Below are 19,714 nucleotides of genomic sequence, written 5' to 3' on the forward strand. Positions count from 1 at the left end.
AACAAAATCTCAGAATTCAGGAAATTACCATTTAGAGATTTCAACTGATTTATGGGCAAATTGACATTTGAAGACTCTCCTGGAAACCCAGCCACCCACTATTATGTTGTCACTATGGAGACATTAATTTGTGAGTTCTACAAATGGTATATTATCATATTATAAACAGACGCCCAGGTTAGTTTGTATAGTCAGTGCCCTGCATGGTGCACCGTGTCCAGTGGGTGAACAATGGCGGAAATCTGGCCTCCAGTCCTTCGCCAAGCCATGTGTCCTGGTGAGGGGCATGGTAGCAGGAAGAAGAGGAGCTAGCGTATGATTCCCTAATGTAGAGAAATGAGAGTTAAATTGTAATGGAGGCAAAGGAATATGGAGGAAGGTCAATGGGCAAAAGACAAAAGGAAAATCTCAGATATCATAGGAAAGGGTACATGGTACAGACTCTGGGGGCCTTAAATCTGCGGTTCTGAATCAAGGAGGATTTCACCTCCTGGAGACATTTGGCAATGTTTGCAAACATTACTTTTTGTCACGACTGAAGGGCTGCTAATGACATCTAGTGAGTCAAAGCCGGGGCTGCTGATAAATATCCGAGATGCACAGGGCACCTACTCACATTAACAAAAGAACAAATCCAAAATGGTAATAGTGCTGAAATTAAGAAGCCATGCTGTAAATAAACGCATACATTTAAAAAGAGTTAAAATGCTAGGAAACAGTGAAGGTTTGCTGAAAGGAGATGAACACTATCAATTTCCTCCAATGTACTATTTTTTTCTGAAAATTAAATATGTTATTAGGTCAGCCATTGTTTCATGCTAGTCAGTGAGTTGCCATGCAATGTTTTTATGTAAAAAAAAAAAAAAAAGTCTCCTTTTTCCAAACGTTTTCTTTCTAAAAAAGTAACAGCTAATATCTGATTTGAAGTAAGCCACTTTCAACGATTGCTGTGCAAATAAAAAATCTAAATCTCAGGAGAATTTTCTCTTGATGTCTTGTTCCATTCATTTTTTTTTTTTTTTACATAGAATTGTTACTGAAAACTCTTTACTGAACTTCTGAAGTTCAAAATTTAGAAGCTGAGGATGGTTTCCAAAGATATTCAGTCTGTTATATAAACACAATATTAAAATAAAAATTATGTGGGAATTAAGTTTAATTACTTCAGTTTGATTTCAAATTGGATTTCTCCATAGTTAGAGGGTACTTCTCATCCTGGATCATCATGCAGACAAGGGAGTCTGGGATGGAGGAAACATCATTTTGCTTTAGAACAGGGAAGTATGAGAAGTGCTCCTGTGCCTTGAACTCTGGCTGACACTGCTCGCATTTTTATTCATCTATAAATGCATGTGATACCTCCATAAGTGTGCACTCCAGGTGATCCTAAGCATCTGTACTTGTATTTCCATAAAGCATAGTATACTTCTTGCTGCTTAAATACTAAACATATATGTTATTGCAGTTTTATAATCCTCGGTTCTAAATAATATGAATGATCTGCTACATAGTACTATATTGCTTACTTGGTGATATTCAACAGAATTATTATTCTGACTCTTTTCATCTGCAAAATGCTGTTTAATGTATTGGCATTGCAACTGCTAACTCATCAGAAAGAATATGACAGCATTATGCCAGCAGTTAAGAAAGATTTGCCGTTTAAAACAAAATAATTAGTTCCTCCAAATTTGTAAAAGTGCCTTTAGACAGTATAAAAGTGCCAAGATCATCACCAGAACTATCTAAACGTCGCTCTCCCCCTCTCACCTTGCACTATGCCACGTGAATGTCATCTACATCATTTCATCACATAAGCCAGGCTGCTTGAACATTTTTTTTTTCTCAGAAAGGGGAAAGAAAACCACCTCCTGATGTGTTTAGTCATTTCAAAAAGCAAATTTTATATTTTTGAGTCATTTAATTAGAGGAGAGAAATGTGGTGTGAGATATCACCAGTCTGTGAGACACAATAGCATTTAAAAATAGCACTGGGTCTGATTTGTAAACGAAGTTTTCGTAGTTGGCTTTCATAAAGATGAAAAAATGAGAATAAAATAATAAGACTAAAGCCACACTGGATCAGAAATACGCTGTATTTCCTAATGGTGTATCATGTAATGGTGACTCAATAATAAAATGTAGTATCTTGGTTTTATGATTCTACAAAAATATGCAAGTCACCATGAGAAACACTGAAAGGTTTATGCACTCTTTATATTTTAGAAGAAAAAGAATTGGAAACCCCAAATTTTAGAATATTATTGCTTGGGTTGTTTTAACATCTACATTTAATATCCTGGGCTTGTGCACACACTATTTAACCTCTCTTCACCTCGCTTTCCTAATGTTTTATAAAAGATAAAGTTACCCTCTTCATAAATTAGATCAGGTGATGATTTAATATATAACACCCGCTCGTAGTGTCATATTCATAGTAAGTGCTATATAAATATTTGAAGAATCTGTGAGCAATGTTGAATGGAGTGCTACAGAAAGGTAATCAAGTTATTTCCTAGTTTGCAAGATCCTAAACATCAACTGGCCAGTGCCACTGGGGTACCAATCACTCTTTTTGGTCTCACAAGAGGGCAGAATAGCAACAGACGAACCTTTTTGACAAGAAATTTACCACTCCAAAAGGCAACATATTTCATGATGACTATTTCCTTGCATTCCATTTAGATAATTCTAACTCTTAAGAAGTGTGTCCTTTGAATGAGCAATAAACATCACTCTCTAAATTGTTTGTTAATTGAAGCTATAAACAGAACCTTTTCTTCGGGATCCCTTTCATATATCAGGAAAGGACATTCATGCCCATCATGAAGCTCATCTTTATTTTGAATGAAACATCTCCGGTTCCTTTTTCATGACAAAATCCAAAATGCTGTGCACCTGCTTGCATTCTGACTCAAAGCCTGCTTCAAACACAACATGCTTTAGTAGACATGGCATTTTCGTTGTTCCTTTAGAAGCCCAGTATAAGGGCCTTTTGTTTTCCTGCCTGTGGGACTGTTTCGTGCTTTCAGCCTGCATCTCCTTAATTCTTGTTTGCATTTGGTTTGGTTATATTTTGTTTTTGTTTATTTGTTTATCTGAGCCACATCCCCCGTGATCTCTGTTAAGCTGAATACCTAGATAACGTATGTGCAGGTTTTTAATTGCACATATGCATATTTGTGAGTCATCCAAAAATAATGTGCCATACTTTAAGTATTCTATCTAGTCACTTAAAAGTATTGAATAAGGCAGTCAAAAACAAACAGACAAACAAACAAACCAGCTTTGGTTTTTACTCCTGTTTCTTTGTTTCTTCTTTTTTCACTTTTCATTTAAAAAATTTTTGAGGATGGATTATCTTCCAGGCTGAATAATTTACCTACATTACCTTATTTAATCTTTACAACCAATAGAGAAGATAGTTACAAGTTTTCGTTGAGCAATGAGGCTGACACATGGACAGACTGTCACTTTTTCTAGTCCCAGACTCCTTGACACCAAAGTGCATACACTTTACAAGGTGGAAAATTCTGAATGTGCAACTTTGGAGCATACCTTTGTCAACAGTTGTGCATTTGATGTATTGCATTTTTAGTCTGCATTTCTTTGCTATTTTCATAACAATTTTGTGAATGACTTTGTCAGATGCCTTAATGACTTTCCAATATCCCGTCTTGAGGTCAAGCTTCTAAATACTTTCTCAAACCTCAACAAAAAATAACTACAACCACAAAAATAAACAAAACAGAGGAAAAATATACAACCACATAACTGTCTTTGCTGTCATCAGCTGAAACCTGGAACAAGAGAAAAATACCAAGCAATAGTTATTAGGGAAAATTAGATAAAACTGAGTTAAGTCTTCAGCTTTGTCAACTTCAATAGGTTATGCAATATTCCTGAGATCCATTTGCTTTAAAAAAATGAATTTAAGTGTTCTAGTATATGAAAAGCTCCTAAAAATACAGTACCTGGCTTATTATAATTAAAATAAACAATAATAAAATCCAGTACATAATAGATTGCACGAACATGATAGGAATGTAATAGTCAGCATAGGCTAGTCTATGTGGTGCTAACAAATTTTCCAAATTTAGTGGCTAATACTATGAAAGTTCATGCCTGACTAATCCTGTGTATCTAATGTGAATTGGCAGGGGAATTTTACTCACTGTAATCACTGAAGAATCCAGGGTGACAGAGGGTATTCATACATCCTTGCTCAATTGCTGAAACAGAAAAAAGAAAGGCTCATAACCAATCATGTAATGAATTTTAGAGTTTCTGTATGAAAACAATTAGTGCATTTATATCCTCTGGCCATTCTAATCAATCTTACATGCCTTACATGAATTACTACGAAGTCCCTGGAAGGGAGAGGGGTATATGAATACTTGTTGAACTGACTAGTAATCATGTATCTCCAGAGAAACAGAGCCAGTAGTGTGTGCCTGTGCGTGCATGCGTGCACACGCATGTGTCTGTGTTTATCTATAAGTGCATGTAAAATGGTTTATTATAAGAAATTGGTTTATGTAATGATGGAGGCATTGAAATTCAGACCAAAGACAGCCGATGTTATACAGTTTCAGTCCAAGTCTTGGTCAAAATGCAGGAGAAGACCGATATTCAGCTCAAAGACAATGAGACAGTGAAAGAGAAAGCATTCTTTTTTATTCAGTCTTACATTCTAGTCAGGCCTGGAATGTGAGGCCCACCCACACTGAGGAGGGCTGTCTGCTTGTCTCAGTCCACCAGGACAAATGTTCACCTCATCTAGAAACATCCTCACAGACACATCCAGAAATAATGTCCAAGTCATTACTCAGTGGCCCCATCAAGTTTAACACATACAATTAACCATCATCGACTGTGACTCTAAAACGCTGTAGATTTGGAATATATGTGGAAATTTGCAGAAAAAAATAACCCAGACAAACAATGATTTGAAATAAACAGGAAAAGGAAACCTATTACAGTGGATTTTTAAAAATTGTTTATATAAGAGTAATCTCCCGGCTTCATTTTGTAGTTAGGAAAGTACCTGAAGATAAATCAATCTCTGGCTCTTCTGTTTTAATCTCCTGGTAAAAATGCCAGAACTTTGTCAGTTTCTTATTTTCATGTACAGTCTCAGTTCTTGTCGCTTACACTCTCCATATTCCCATCCACATATGTGTCTAACATACTTCAAAAAAGATATGACACAGCTGCTTCTGAAGCCATCTGTTTTATTGTAAGTTCTTTCCAATTTTATGTAATTTTTGAGAATTGTGTCATTCATGTATAAGGTTCCTCTTTTGTGCTACTCCAGGATCAGGAGATTGTAAATAAATATACATAAATTTTCGTGCTTTATTTATGTTTATATTTTCACTAGAATAATACCTAATCTCCATGAAGAGCTTAGAATTCCATAGCCAACATAGCCAATAATTGACATTCATTCATAGAAAGTCATGTCTCTAAACCACGGACAACTTACACAGCTACACTTCAATTATCTAAGCATTATTGACATTAATGGAATAGATTAGTCTTTATGTGAACTGAAATACTCATATACATGGTTTGATAATGGCCTGGCAGTATATAAAGAAGCTGATTGTCACAGGAAACAGATATGTTGCAAAAAATGTTTTTTTTTCTGACTCGATATTTAGTTCCACCATTGCAAAATAAAGGATTTAACTTTTCAATTCAGACATAAAAAGAAACACTGAAGCCACATTAGGCCTAAAGAACTCTAGAATCTGTGTTGAGGTTATTTCATTTCAAAGGGTGAATTGAAACTTTGAGACTGTGAATTTCAGACAGTCTGTTTCTTCCCGGTGAGCCACTCATTCCATCACATTTGATCCTCCCAAATCTGTTTAGCAGGGGCTTGAGTATTTTGGTAGGGCTAACCACAGTGGTTATGTTCCAGTCTGTTTGATCAGAGACACACCTGTCTTTCAGATGTTTCAATATCCTCTGATAATTGTGGTCCATGGTACAAAGGCATTTTAGATGACAAAAAAAGTTTTATAAATTACCTAGCTTAACCTCTCCACTTTGTAGAAGAGTAAACATTTTTATAAAAGAGACAGATGCAGCTTCTGTCACTAACAGAAGTATCATTAATTGCTTCATCTTTTTGAACCTCACTCAACATGCGTTGCACATAAAATGCTTTAGAGCTGTGGAAAGGTGACAGGTTTGTTCTGCAAGGAAAATTTTGAGAGAAAATGTCATTTGTGTTCCCTTTTCTTTCCAACCTCTCAACTTTGATCCTTTCCAGAAATCTAACTTTATTTGGTAGATGTCAGCATACTGATACCATAAAATTAAGAGATCACCAACAGATGATTTAGGGAACCCTGGCTCTTTTACAGATTTATTGCTAATGTGTTATTTGCTAATGTCTCCCTTCCGCTTATCTGATAAAATAAAAAGTGTCATATCAGATTTTTAAAAAATTTTTTGAAACGTTGAAGTCTTTTAAGAGTCTGGTGCTATGAGAGAAACCACTTTTCAGAGAAAGGAACAACTCCCAAGTCTCATATATCAAATTAGATGATCAAATTTAAGAGTGTAATTCCCTCAGAGGAAACACTTAGCCTCTGACAGCAAATGAATCCTATGTCACTGAAAACTGTATGACTCTAAACCAGATCATTTGAATATCTAATGCTGGGCCTGGCACATCTGTTATAGGCAAGAAGGCAGGGAAGTGTTAAGAGTGGAGGCACCTAGGTTAAAATATTGACTTGTAGATAATAAACTGTCCAAACCTCGATTTCATATCTACCATTTTCACCTGGCTGGGCTGATGTAGGGATAAGCAATCACATATGTAACCAAACGATAACAGTACCATGCACTGAAGATAAACGTTTGATTTATTAACTGGGAGATTAGGACATGGACATTTTGGGGCGGTCATTACTCTGCTTACCACACTAACCATGTCTTTGATCTTTTCTTGTTGGGGTTTCCTATCTTCCCCTTAAGGCTAGCTTTATTTCTACCTTCTCTGTAAAATCAATTCTGTCCATTCTCTCAAAAAAAGGTCTTACTCTTTTAAGATTTTAATAGAATCTATTATTTGGATCATTCATTTTTTCCTCTAAACTTTGTATGTGTATATGTAAACCCCTGTTGATGTATTAGATTTTAGTAGACACTGCGTTCACATTTCCTTTTATTAAGGATCCAAAAGTGACAGTTTTCTAAAAAAGAAAAAGAAAAAAATCTCCAAAAGGGGAAAGGGCTTATATTTACAGGTTAGCACTTAGGAAAATGGCTCCCATTATGTGGATTGATTGGCTGATCTTGCCCTGTCTTTCTTTCTGGCTTTCACTATCAGCAACTCACACTTCCCACATTTCATCTTTCTTTATTACAGATGTTGGACCCTCTATTTGCTTTAAAATAGATAAACTCTGCCTGTCTTGTTTACTGGTGGAAAGTGAATTTACCTACATTTACCTCTTTCTGCTAAGGTCTCTTAACATACGCTTGTGAATTGTGAATTGTGGCACTTGAAATATCTATCTTTTTGTCTTAAATAATTACTCTCATATTATTTCTCTACAAACATCAGTCAAAGGTTAAAGATTCTCAAGAGTTGTTGCTCTGGGTTTTTGTTGTTCGTTTGTTTATTTTTAAGCATAGAATAGTTTATGCATGAGCATCTTGGATTTCTTTCCACAACCAGTGTCACTACCTGACTTTGCAATTAAAGGAAACCGAAAGAGAAACAGAGGAATCAGCAGGGGTCAATCTGAGGTCTCATTTTATGAGGTTTAAGTGAGGTAGTTAGCCAACTCCCCAGTGCTCTCAGAAATTGCATGAGGTCACTAGGGAATTCATACCTGTTTTGTTACCTTCCAATTTAGGTTCTCCAATCTGTTATGCCTGAAACCATACGCAGACACCTGCAAGGATACCAGCCCCTTCTAAAGCTTATTAACACACAATATTTTAAACCATTAATTTTCCAAGTTCTTCTTTTCTTCCCACTATACGTTAAAGAATCCTGGGTCTTTTTGTTCATTATCATCACAGTAATTCAACTGTAGCAACCTTTCTTTTACTGATAAAATTAAGTACAACATAAACTAGAATGAATTAAGATCAGAGAAGCTTACAAAATTGGAGAACTATTTCATCTGTAAATCTTCTTTGAACAAACATGGAAAGTTCACGCACAGATAGCAATAATTATAGTTTTGGTCCCTTCATGACTCTCTTGGGTTTCTGTTAATTTTAAAGAAATTAAAGAAAACGCACAGTCACTTACATCTTCTGCATTAAGGAGGTGGATGGGCCCAGTGTCAGTTTTGAAATTTTCTATTTAAATATTTCTTCCCACTGCCAACACAATTTCTTCTGACAGAGCAAACATGATTACATTAGGTCAGCCCCATCGTTTACCAGTATTTGCAAAAACTTCTTATAACTCGGCTTTTCCATGGGTCTATGCAGGTGCAGCTGGCACACAAAAGCAGAAAAGCCACATTTGTTCAGGCTGTAGGATGGTTTGTAAGGTTAACTTCCTAATTCCTAATATTAGACAACTTTCATTGGGATATGAATAATTATCTTCACCTCTTCTTTTGGGCGAACACATCTCAGTATGTCCAGATCCCTTATGTCCTTAACCAATATTAATTATGTACATATTCATACCACATAACTCAACTTTTTTTTGATCCAGTACTACTTCTCACCTTCTTCACAATATAATACAGCCAGTCATTCTAGCTTATTTTTCATAAAATACAACAGTGATTTTTGGTTGATTCCACAGCAAATGTTTATTGGTACATACTAGAAAAACTACCACAGTCTGATGTTTATATTTTATACTCATGTCACTGTTTTGATGGATATAGCCTTGCTATCCATGCGCTTTTATGAAGATAGACTTAGAGTAATCGCTGGACATGGAAGTTAAATTATTGGTTCTATACATACGGCATATACTGAAATGTCTTCTCAGAACTCTTTTCAAGGAGTAGAGTTATCTGAGAGCCTCCAACTATGAACTTAAAAAGTCCATCTCATCTTTTGAGCTGAAATCATACCCTTTTTAGAAGGCCCTCAGCCAATGACAGAACAAAGTGTCGATAAAAGGACTTACACATTTTTGCTCAACACAGAACTTCTTTAGGGGCCAATCTTTGTTTGGAGATCCCTGCTGGGATGAAAGAGATGGACCCAACGGTCCATCATAGCCTCTGTTAAAGTAAGAGTTTATAAAGCCAGGTCATAAATGGAATTCTTAGAGAAAAACAGAATTGAGTGAATAAATAAAATCAATACCTTTATGTGTTTATTCCTAAAATCACAGACAGTCTTAGAGGAAAGAATGAAAACAATAGAAAATGTTATTTTTTTTTTATTTTGCTTGTTTTAATTTCACTCAGACTCTCAGTTACAAGACAAAACAGTGTCCACTTGGGTTTTTCATTTTTTCTTGTTATTATTTGTAATTATCTATGTTTTTTTTTTGCATGGTGATTAAAAATTCCCATAAAAGTATAAGTAGAATATAATGTTATCTCAGTTTGAAATTTTCAAAGAGTTTCAAAATGGATACATTTAATGACTGATTCTTGCTAGTTTTTATCTTTAAAATGACATCATTATAAATCTCATTTCTGAGAAGCTATAGAATTTGAGCTCCAGAAACTCTATGACTCACTCTCAGAGGTAAGATTCTAAAATGTCCTCTAAGATTTCTGTCCTTTTTTTGTACTGGTGCTATATAATACCTGAGACTATAAAAATAATGGATTTTATTCTCATAATTAGGTTACTTTATAAGTCATAGTTGACCTTAAGATAGGGAAGTAATCCTGGTAGGCCTGATAATTACATGAATTTTTAAAAAGTAGAGTTTTCTTCAACTGGGGACGGAAGAGGAAGTCATAGATCTGAAGCAAGAGAAGGATGCAAAGCACAATTTATGGCTTGAAGATGAAGAAAGACACGTAGTAAAAAAAAAAAATGGAAGTACCTTCTGGGAGCTGAGAGTGGCCTCCAGCTGACCACTATTAAGGAGAAAGAGACCTTAATCCAATACCTACACAGAACTAAATTTTGAAAATGACCAGAGTGATCTTGGGAGCAAATTGTTCCCTGCAGCCTCCAAATGAAAATTTAGACCAGCAGATACCTTAATTTCACCTTTGTAAAATTAGTACTTTGAGCAGAGAACTCAGGCATGCCATGATTTTGCTTTTACCTACAGAACTGTGTTGTTTCACAGTCCTAAGTTTGTGATGACTTGTTACATAGCAATAGAAACTAATACAATTATATTTTTTCATGTTTGGAAATAGTACAATTAGAAAAAAACTATCCTCCTTGAACTCTCCAAATAATAAACTTTAAATTTACTATTCTGTTTTATAGAAAAGTAATTTAAAAAATTAGCCATTAATTATTTTCCCGTAAATAGTTAGCACTGATAAGATTATAACCATATATATGCAAACATTCCCGTTTAAAGCTTTGATAGCAGAAATTCAATAATTATGCTGTAAACTTTGAAATTTTAATATAACTTAAATGGTAAATAAGATCCGTACATATAGAAATTTTTCTGAAAGGATGACCAAGCATTTTATATCTTCTAATTAGGATGTTACAAAGAAAGGTGTATTCGTGGAATTATGAAAATGTATAGTTATTTAATTTATATTTCTGACATATATATGCAAATAATATTATTGGATAGGTTTTATGTTTAATAAATATTTGCTCACTAAACAAAATTTCTAGCCCAAGTTCATGTACCTTTTAAATTTTATTTCTGAACCTCACAGAATTCCATGAGAAAGATATATTTTTTCCACATTTGAGGAAACTAAAGCTTATAGACTATAACTGTTAATGATCAGATGGCAATTAAGTTATCAAGGCATGCATCTATCAAAATCCATATCTGCCTCGTCACAGATGCCCTCACATGCTCTCATACAACAAACTCCTTTGATGTGTTCTCCTGTTACAGAAAAGCAATATTATTACAATATTTTTCTAAGAATAATCCCAAGTAAGGTTACCAACATGAACCAAAAACAGTAAATTAATTTGAAATAGTGTACAAGTACATTTAATTTCTGTAAAAATATAGAATAGAAAAACCAACAATATTTTAGAATATTTTATTCTTTACCTTTTGTGAGGAAAATGATTCAAACATAAAATTTGTTTTAGACTTAGTAGTTGGTAGGTATTTAACATAGCATATTTCCTAGCAGAAATCACTACCTTGGATGAGATCAAACAATAAATTGATAATGAGGCAAGGAGTTTATAAAGAAAATTCTGATATAAAAAGAAATGCTGGGTGTCTACTTTAGAAAACAGACTCGAACATTATAATTTTGAATTGGAAAATGTCTAAAATGATTAAAGAGAAATAAAGCCTAGGGCAAGAAAACTGATTAAGAGCACATTTTAGTAGTTAATTATGACATGGGCTTTCAAAAGCTAAATTATTGTGTGAAAGGAAAAGAAAATCACTTTGGGAAACATGAACTGATCAGATTTGGTCAAAGACTAAAATAAAATGCTGATTTGCCTTTGATAATTAACCAAATGATTAAACTGTGGTCATTTTCATGTCCACTAGTTGGAAAGTATATGACTATTTTATAGGTTTATAATATTCCTTAAAAGAAAACATGTCCAATTATGTATAAAAAGAGAATGGAAAAGTTGGAAACATTCTGACATGTTCACTAATCCTATTTTTCTTAGGCTTCTCTATGTATCCTAGAAAAATCTGTATCTTTTGCATTAATTTTTATAAGTTTTCTACATTTCTCAGAAATATGCTACAATGCACATATTAAGACATAGCCTAAGCCCCTTAGAAACTCACATAGCCAAGAGGGAATGGAGACCACAAAGGAATACTAGACGTGTAATAAGATTTGTATTTTTATTTAGAGAAGAAGGCCAGCTTCCTCATGCAGTGAAGAGGGAATTCTATCACGGCCCTGGAGTGTGAGGAATGATTTACAAAGCAAAGCCCTTTTAAGCTGGATCTTGTTAGAAAGCTGAGCAAAGAATGACAGGCTATTTCAGGCAGATAGAAAGGCATATAGAAAGACATGAAACAAAAGATGTGGCCTAGAAAGGTGATTAGTTCAGAATCACTGGAGTGGGAGATGGGTAATTATTAGTAATGAAGCCACAATATTGAAGACAATCCAAATAGAGTCATGATGTTACTACATCCTCATCTGTTTATAAAGAATTGGCTCCTCCCAATAAGCAAAACCAGTCTGTAAATTTGGATCTAACCCTAGAATAATTGCTTCTAAGCATTCATGATTTTAGTCTAACCACTTTTCAGTCTATGTCCATCCCATCATAATCATGGAAAAAAATGTACATTTTCTTTGTTCAAACTCCTTCAGCAATGCTCAACCACTAACAAGACACAATTGAAACCCTTTAAGAGAGCAGATGAGAATTTACTTCTCCTGCTTAGTGACCCATCATGTCAAAATATAAAACCAAATTGTTAGTCATTATTAAGATCATTTAGAACAAACACGTGTCAGTTGGGACCAAGACTAAATCATACACACCATTAGATTCCCAATTACTATGTATAGATGTAAAAGTTGGACAGTGAAGAAGGCTGATCAAAAAAAAAAAAAAAAAAAAAAAAGGAATCACTTGAAATACAGTTTTAGAAGAGAGCTCTATAGATACCCTGGACCTCCACGAAGACAAACATGTGGGGCCTAGAGCAAATTAAGCCTGAAACATCGCTGGAGGCAAATATGACAAAACTAAAGTTTTCCTACTTCAGGATCATTATGAGAAGGCAGGGTTCTTTGCAAAGGCAATAATGCTGGGAAAATAGACGGCAGCAAGAAAACAGGGAGACCAAATGCAATATGAATTGACTTCATAAAAGAAGTCATAGACATCTGTCTACAGAAGCTGAGCAGGGCTGGTGAGGACAGGGCACTGTGGACATCACTTATTCTTAGGGTCACCAGGAGATGGAGCTGACTCAAAGACCCATAACACCCACACACAAGGACTTGCCATTCTCAAACTTTTTCATACTCTTGTATATTTTGTGTTCTCATATCTTTACGCAAGACTGTAAATTCTACTGTTTTTGTTTCTCTGCACCATGGTTATATGGCAATCAGGCCAACACATTTTTATGGTTCAAAAAATTACTGAAATACCACTTGCTCTTTCAGTAGTTCCTGACCTCTGCCTTTCTTAAGCTCACATTACTCCTTTAAATCTCACGGGACATTTTACACAACATTATTATTACATCCCAGCTCACTTTGTCTATTATTAATTTAACATAGCACCGTACCTACAGTTTAAAATCTTCGATACCACGGAGCCATACCTTATTTCTTAGAACATAAGTCTATAAGAATACTAAGCAAAATTGGACTCTAAAAAAGAGTTTTTGAGCAAATAGATTGTTATCTAAAGAAAAGATAGACAAATGAAAGGCATTATTATTAAAAATGTACATTGATAATACTCATACACAATTAATTGTTGTTTTCTCTTGACCAGTGGGCACTTCTAATGTGACTTGAAAACTACAAACAAACCGACCCCTGGGTCATGGTTTATTGAAGCAGTTCTGCTGTTATGTATCAGTAAAGCTTATGAATTAAAGTAGAAGCTTGTAACCCATGCATAGAGATTTATAAAAAGTAAAGATTAAAAATAATGTCACATTTACGTTGGAGCAAAGACTAAACTTACTGTTTACTTAAATTTGTCAAATGGAAATCTCTCTCTACGTCTTTTTTTCATGCCTCTGTTACAACCAGCACTCTGACTGAAACTATGCAGGATTGAGTTTCTGTTGATGTAAAGAATTTCTGTTTTTAGAAAATCAGAATGGAACAGGTGGAGTTCTGTATCTTCTCTTTATACCTGTATCGCTGTTTGTCCCTCCACATTTTCATCTTCCCTAAACCTTTGATCCCTTGATTTAATTGTTTCCCCTCTATCAGTGCTCTCATTCATCTATAATTTTATTAAATTCTACCAATGCCAAGTTTTGTGCTCTCTATCTTTTTACCACATCAAATGGGCAAAACACCTACATATTGATTAGTCAAACTGTTTACCATTCTGCTGGTGGAATACAAACTCATGATTTACAGTGTATACCGGGCACACTAAATCGCTGGCAAACTTTCGTGATTTCTCTGGTAAGTTGTTTCATTACCCATGCAGCTCTCTATCCTGTTCTCTATAGCAGAATGGTAACTGACATGTGAGTGTTCTCAGATATAATTCAGTAACTCCACAAATATAAACATTCACATATTACATAGTGCTCTGAAGTGGTATCTTAATTTAACTCTAAATTTCCATGTTTTTTCCGTGCGTATAAATATGGTATCAATCTTGTCCTAGTTCAAGCACCTTTACAGTTGATCAGGTCCGGTTTTGTCTCTGATACATGACTACTGCCTTGAGATGTAACTGTTTTACACTCTTGGTCTTTAGTACTTGTTTGTACCACATCTTTCTGATAAGTGGTTTATGTTCAATGACTCCACCTTCTGGGTGAAATGCTGACTCTGTTTCTCTCCTATTTGTCTAATTCGGGGCACAGAGTAAATACTGGATCATACTGTTTATCAATTCAGGACCTACAGGAAACTTGACCCAGAAAACTCAGTTCATTCAGTGGTCTTATGGCTTAATATGCCCTATTCTCATTTCTGAGCCAGAGTTTGTTATCAACGTGAAATCTCTCGCACACAAAAATTTTTAGAAATTCCATCAAAAACCCTGGATTATTCTACTACCATCCCTACTCTATAAGATTCTATACTTATATCTGTAGACTCTTTGATCTGGGATATATATCTATATCTGTATCTATAGCTATCTATTTATCTATCTATCTATCTATCTATCTATCATCTATCTATCTATCATCTATCATCTATCTCCTGTGTGTGTGTATATATACACACATACATATAGTCTTTTCTTTCATCTCATCTCCAACTCTAGAAAAGCCCAGAACTTCTTCTTCCACACAGAGGAATATGTGTGTCCTGAGTTCTAAGGGATAATATCTATGTAAAAAGGAGATATCTGAGGTCAAACAGGTTTCTCTCCTGACCAAATGATCAACAGTAGAATAGTTTACTATTATTAAATGTGTCTCCATTTGGCAAGAAAATAGATAACATGGCGCTTACGTGCATGCCTCTCCCTGGCTCAACGGCAGTATTTCTAAGTGACGCTTACTTAGATAGAGTCTCCAACCTTATGGATTCTCACTCGTGCTCCTACTCTACTTCCCCATCTGTAATGTTTTTAATCCTGTTAGTGTGAGAGAAAATTGACTCTGTGAGAAAATGAATCTTACTTGTGCTTAACCTTTGGCTATTTTAACTACATATACAAGTGTGTGTATCTTTTGCTTTCTTATTACAAAGCTGAAAACTTAGATGTAGTTGTTTGCCTTGGAAAGTTCTGGCCATCTCATGCCTTTATTACATGATTCTCTCTTATCCATGCTTCGGGTTATTAGCGTAATACAACTTCTCTGGAAAGATTTGTCCATTCCTCTCAGACTTGTTGAGATCCTCTTTTAGAAGTGTCTCATCCTGATTTTATCCCTTCGTAACAATATTTATCGCATTGCTAGTGTTAAACCCCCACCTTCTGTTTCTCTCTCTTGTCCAACGCATAGGTGGCTTGCAAGAAGAGACTATGGATCTTTCTTCCTCATATCCTAAAATTAAAACCAGGACTTAGTACAGAGGCTTCCCTTGTAAGCTTTTTGAAATGCTATTGAATATTGACTATTATACTTGACTAACCTCATTGAATTTTGAAGTGCCTTGGCTCTGTGCCCCTCTGGTATATGTAGAGAACCTCTACATTTATCCTAAGCATTATAGAAATGTTGTGAATATTTTGTCCTTGACATTTCTGTACAGTCACAATGGTATACCATCTCTTAAATGAAACATTAAGCAACAGAGTTTATATTGACTTAAATAAGTAGTCTAAAAATATTTTGGATCTCACCATGAACAACTTTGCTTACTGTTAACAGCATTTTGAGAAAACACATCAAAAATATACTTGGCTGCATAAAACAAAGTGATAGTCTAATTTTAGGTCTCAAAATATAGTAATAATAATGTATCTACAAAGAAATTTTTGGTTCTCTTAAGGTTTGGTATGTAAAAATAATTTGATAGGTGTGAATTTAAATATCCATGTTATACCCAGAGGCATGTTTGCAATATCTGTGCTGAAATGTGTAAATCTAAATTGAGGAAATGGTGAAATAGAAGCTTTAACTATTTTCGATATGGATGATATCTATAAATAAAATTCACCAAGATATTAGCCAATCAATATAAGTACATAAATAAACAGAATCAGATACTAAGAGGTATCAAAAATAATCTTTCCCTTCCCTAATGTCCTGGACAAAAAAAAAAAAATGGTTCAAAGACATTCAAAATTAGTTCATCATCAATCTAATAAGTTAAAATGCTATTTTTAAACAGCGTTGCAGAATTTACCAGGGTCATGACTGTGAACCCATTAATATAAGCTGTCTTTGGAACTACAGTAAGAAAAAGTCAATAAGAGAAGAGCCCAGAGAGTTATGGGCCCAGTGAGAGCATCCTCCATATTGAAATAAGGACCCTGGTGACATTATTCTTCTGAATTTGAATGATCTAGTAGCCCCCATGTAAATTATCTTTGCAATAAGAGCAGTATTATGCTTCACAAATTGTGTCTCTCTATATACACACATATGTCTATATATATTTAGATACTTAATAGTATGAATCAACATGTGAAACTGACAAATCATTAAAGTTTTTTATTTTTAAATAAATTTATAAAAGAGGTAAGGAGTTTTTATTAGTAGCAAATATTAATAAAGTTCTAGCATCATTTAAAAATGTGATCTTAGAAAAAAAATTTTTTTTTTCAAAAGCCTATTTGGCATCTGTAGTCCTGTCATTAGGATAAAAGATAGTAAAAAAAAAATCTCTGAATACTATGAAAGCAGTTACTCATGATTATTGTTTGCTAGTTACAAATGATTTTTATTTGCTAATTATGGAAAACATTTAATTCATAAAAATGCTTCGTGGGAAAAAATATCAATGGCATTGATCATAAATGGTCATTTTAGAGAATAAAAAACAAAATGACCAATTTTACATAGACATTGTTTGAACTAGTAGGGGAGATCTAGGTGATTTCTTTAGTATTTTTTATTGCCCCAAAATAATACATCTCAATTCTTTATAAAGCACTTACAAAAAATTTAAAAAATTAAAAACACACATATGCGTTGGAGAAGGTGCAATTCATATTATTTCATTGATGTGGGTGCTCATGGGTTAGTGTTTTTTAAATAATATTAGCTCTAGTGATTTTGTTTTAAATTTTCATTATCTCAAGACTTAAGTAATTCAGAATGAGTTCTAGTCTTCATTAAAAATTATTAGGCAAGCCTTAACTTTTAAAAATAAAGAGCAGAATATGAATAATGCTCCACATCGCTTTGAAATCAGTTGTTTTTTCCCACCAAATATGGATGGTACCTGAAACAATTAAATTAAAATAAGTGTCTTAAAAACATATTCAAATCACACAGGAATCACAATTATTTTTCTCTTGAGATATTTCTTCACCAAAATAGGCAAAAATGCAGAGGGTACCTAATGTAGCGCACATATGTTTTTGGACTGTAGGATTTTTTACAACTCCCAGAAATATTTAGTTTTCATTTTGACATTGTCTTAGACAAGTATTTTCTCAGGTATTTTTATCTACATTAATGAATGAGAAATGTAAAAGTTATTATAAGCATTCTTACGTGAGAACATACAAATTGGAAGTTCAGAATTGATTTTAGTCTCCATGGGAATCTTCTTGATTTTGCCCTCAAAGGAAGAGAATGAAGTAAAGTCTCTATGTTGCCCATTTTCCTGGGATCTAAATCGATGAATACAGAGGTGTTTTGTTATATTGTAACAAAGCAGCAAAAATGATTTGTTTCAGAGAGAGTGCTTTGGTGACAAGCATGAAAATGATTAGATAATCTACAAATGTGACTCTTTTGCTTCTATGACCGTTTCTGATTCCTCCTAGTCCAAACAAAACATTTTACAGAACATTTACAATGCTAACTGAACTTTGGCTCATCCTAACCCCCCACCCGCCTTAGACTAAAATGCCCTTTTCATAACAAATTTTCCTTATTCTTCCTGTGCCAACTTTTCTGTAAAGTCATTTTATAATCCATTATTTAGTATTAAATACCCCATCAGTATAACTAAAAAACAGATCATGTTTTCAGGAGGTTTATCATTTGGACAGATTTTTACATTTATTGAACAATTATAAATAATTATTCAACTCTCACTGTCCTAGGAACATTACAGATTCTTAACAAACATTAACAAAATAATGATGTTTGGCCTTGTATGTCAAAGTAAAGACTTCCCTTTTTATTCTGAAAATACTTGAATCAATCAAATATTAATGATGATTAAAAAATCAGGCTTATATTTAAAAATACCTCTGATGTAATGAGTAGAATGGTTTAGATAGACATAATGGGTAATGTACAGGAACCAGTTAAGAAACTATTTCTGTGATTTTAGGGGAAAGATAATAATAAATTGAACAAAAAGATGTCTGTTGAAACAGAAGGCAGCAAATAGAATTAAAATGCTATTTGCAAAGCAAAATGATAGTATCGTGATACACTAGATGTTTGTGAGGGTTGAGATGAGGCAGAAATTACAGGTGATCCCTAGGTTCTTGAAATATGGATCAATTATTATACCATTTACTAAAATAGAAAATTATAGAGGGAAGGCCAGATTTGGGGAAGATCATTATTTTAGTTTTGGAATGTTAGATTTTAGTTCCTTAGAGATTTCCAACGGGAAATTCAAGCAAACAGTTGTATATAAAGGTCAGAGCAGAGGCATTGGCCAGAATTAAATATGTGGAAGTTATTGGCATAAAAAAATTGTGCGAAGACCTGGTCTCTGACATGATTGCCTAGGTCTGAGTACTGAGTAAGAGACTAAGGAAAGAGACACGAAGGACTCCAACATTTAACCACAGAGAAGAGCAAGTATACAGAGGAGTTGAGAAGAAGGAACTGGAGAAATGGGAGTAAAAATCAAATTAGATGTACATTATCTCAAATCTTAAGGAATTTTTGTTTTGTTTTCCTCAAAATAGGTTTGTTTGTTTGTTTGTTTGGTATGACCAGTGCTATTGAAAAACCAAATAAGTATTAAATATGTCCATTGAAATGAATGAGATATGAATCTTTGAAAGAAATTAATTTGGTGCATTGAGAATAATTTTAAGAAATATTAGAAAGTTTTTAGAAAGGACGCACAACTTTCCAACATGTCGGGTTAAATGGAGGCTACAGACTTGCATTATTGATTTGTGTAAGTGCACAAAGGCTCTGCTGACATTCCCCAAAAAGAGGGCACAATAGCTCTCAGTCCAGCAAAAGATAACTGTAACCATATTACATTTATTAAATTTTAAAAATAACAATTGTATCTTTGAGAGCAATGGACTTACCAGCCACAGAAATAAAGAATAAGAAACAAATATTAGCATTATCTATCCACGAGGTATTTGCCTGGGCAGGTGTTATGATATTTTGAAG

Source organism: Rousettus aegyptiacus, unplaced genomic scaffold (genome assembly GCF_014176215.1).
Source record: "Rousettus aegyptiacus isolate mRouAeg1 unplaced genomic scaffold, mRouAeg1.p scaffold_m13_p_8, whole genome shotgun sequence".
NCBI classification, from domain to species: Eukaryota; Metazoa; Chordata; class Mammalia; order Chiroptera; family Pteropodidae; genus Rousettus; species Rousettus aegyptiacus.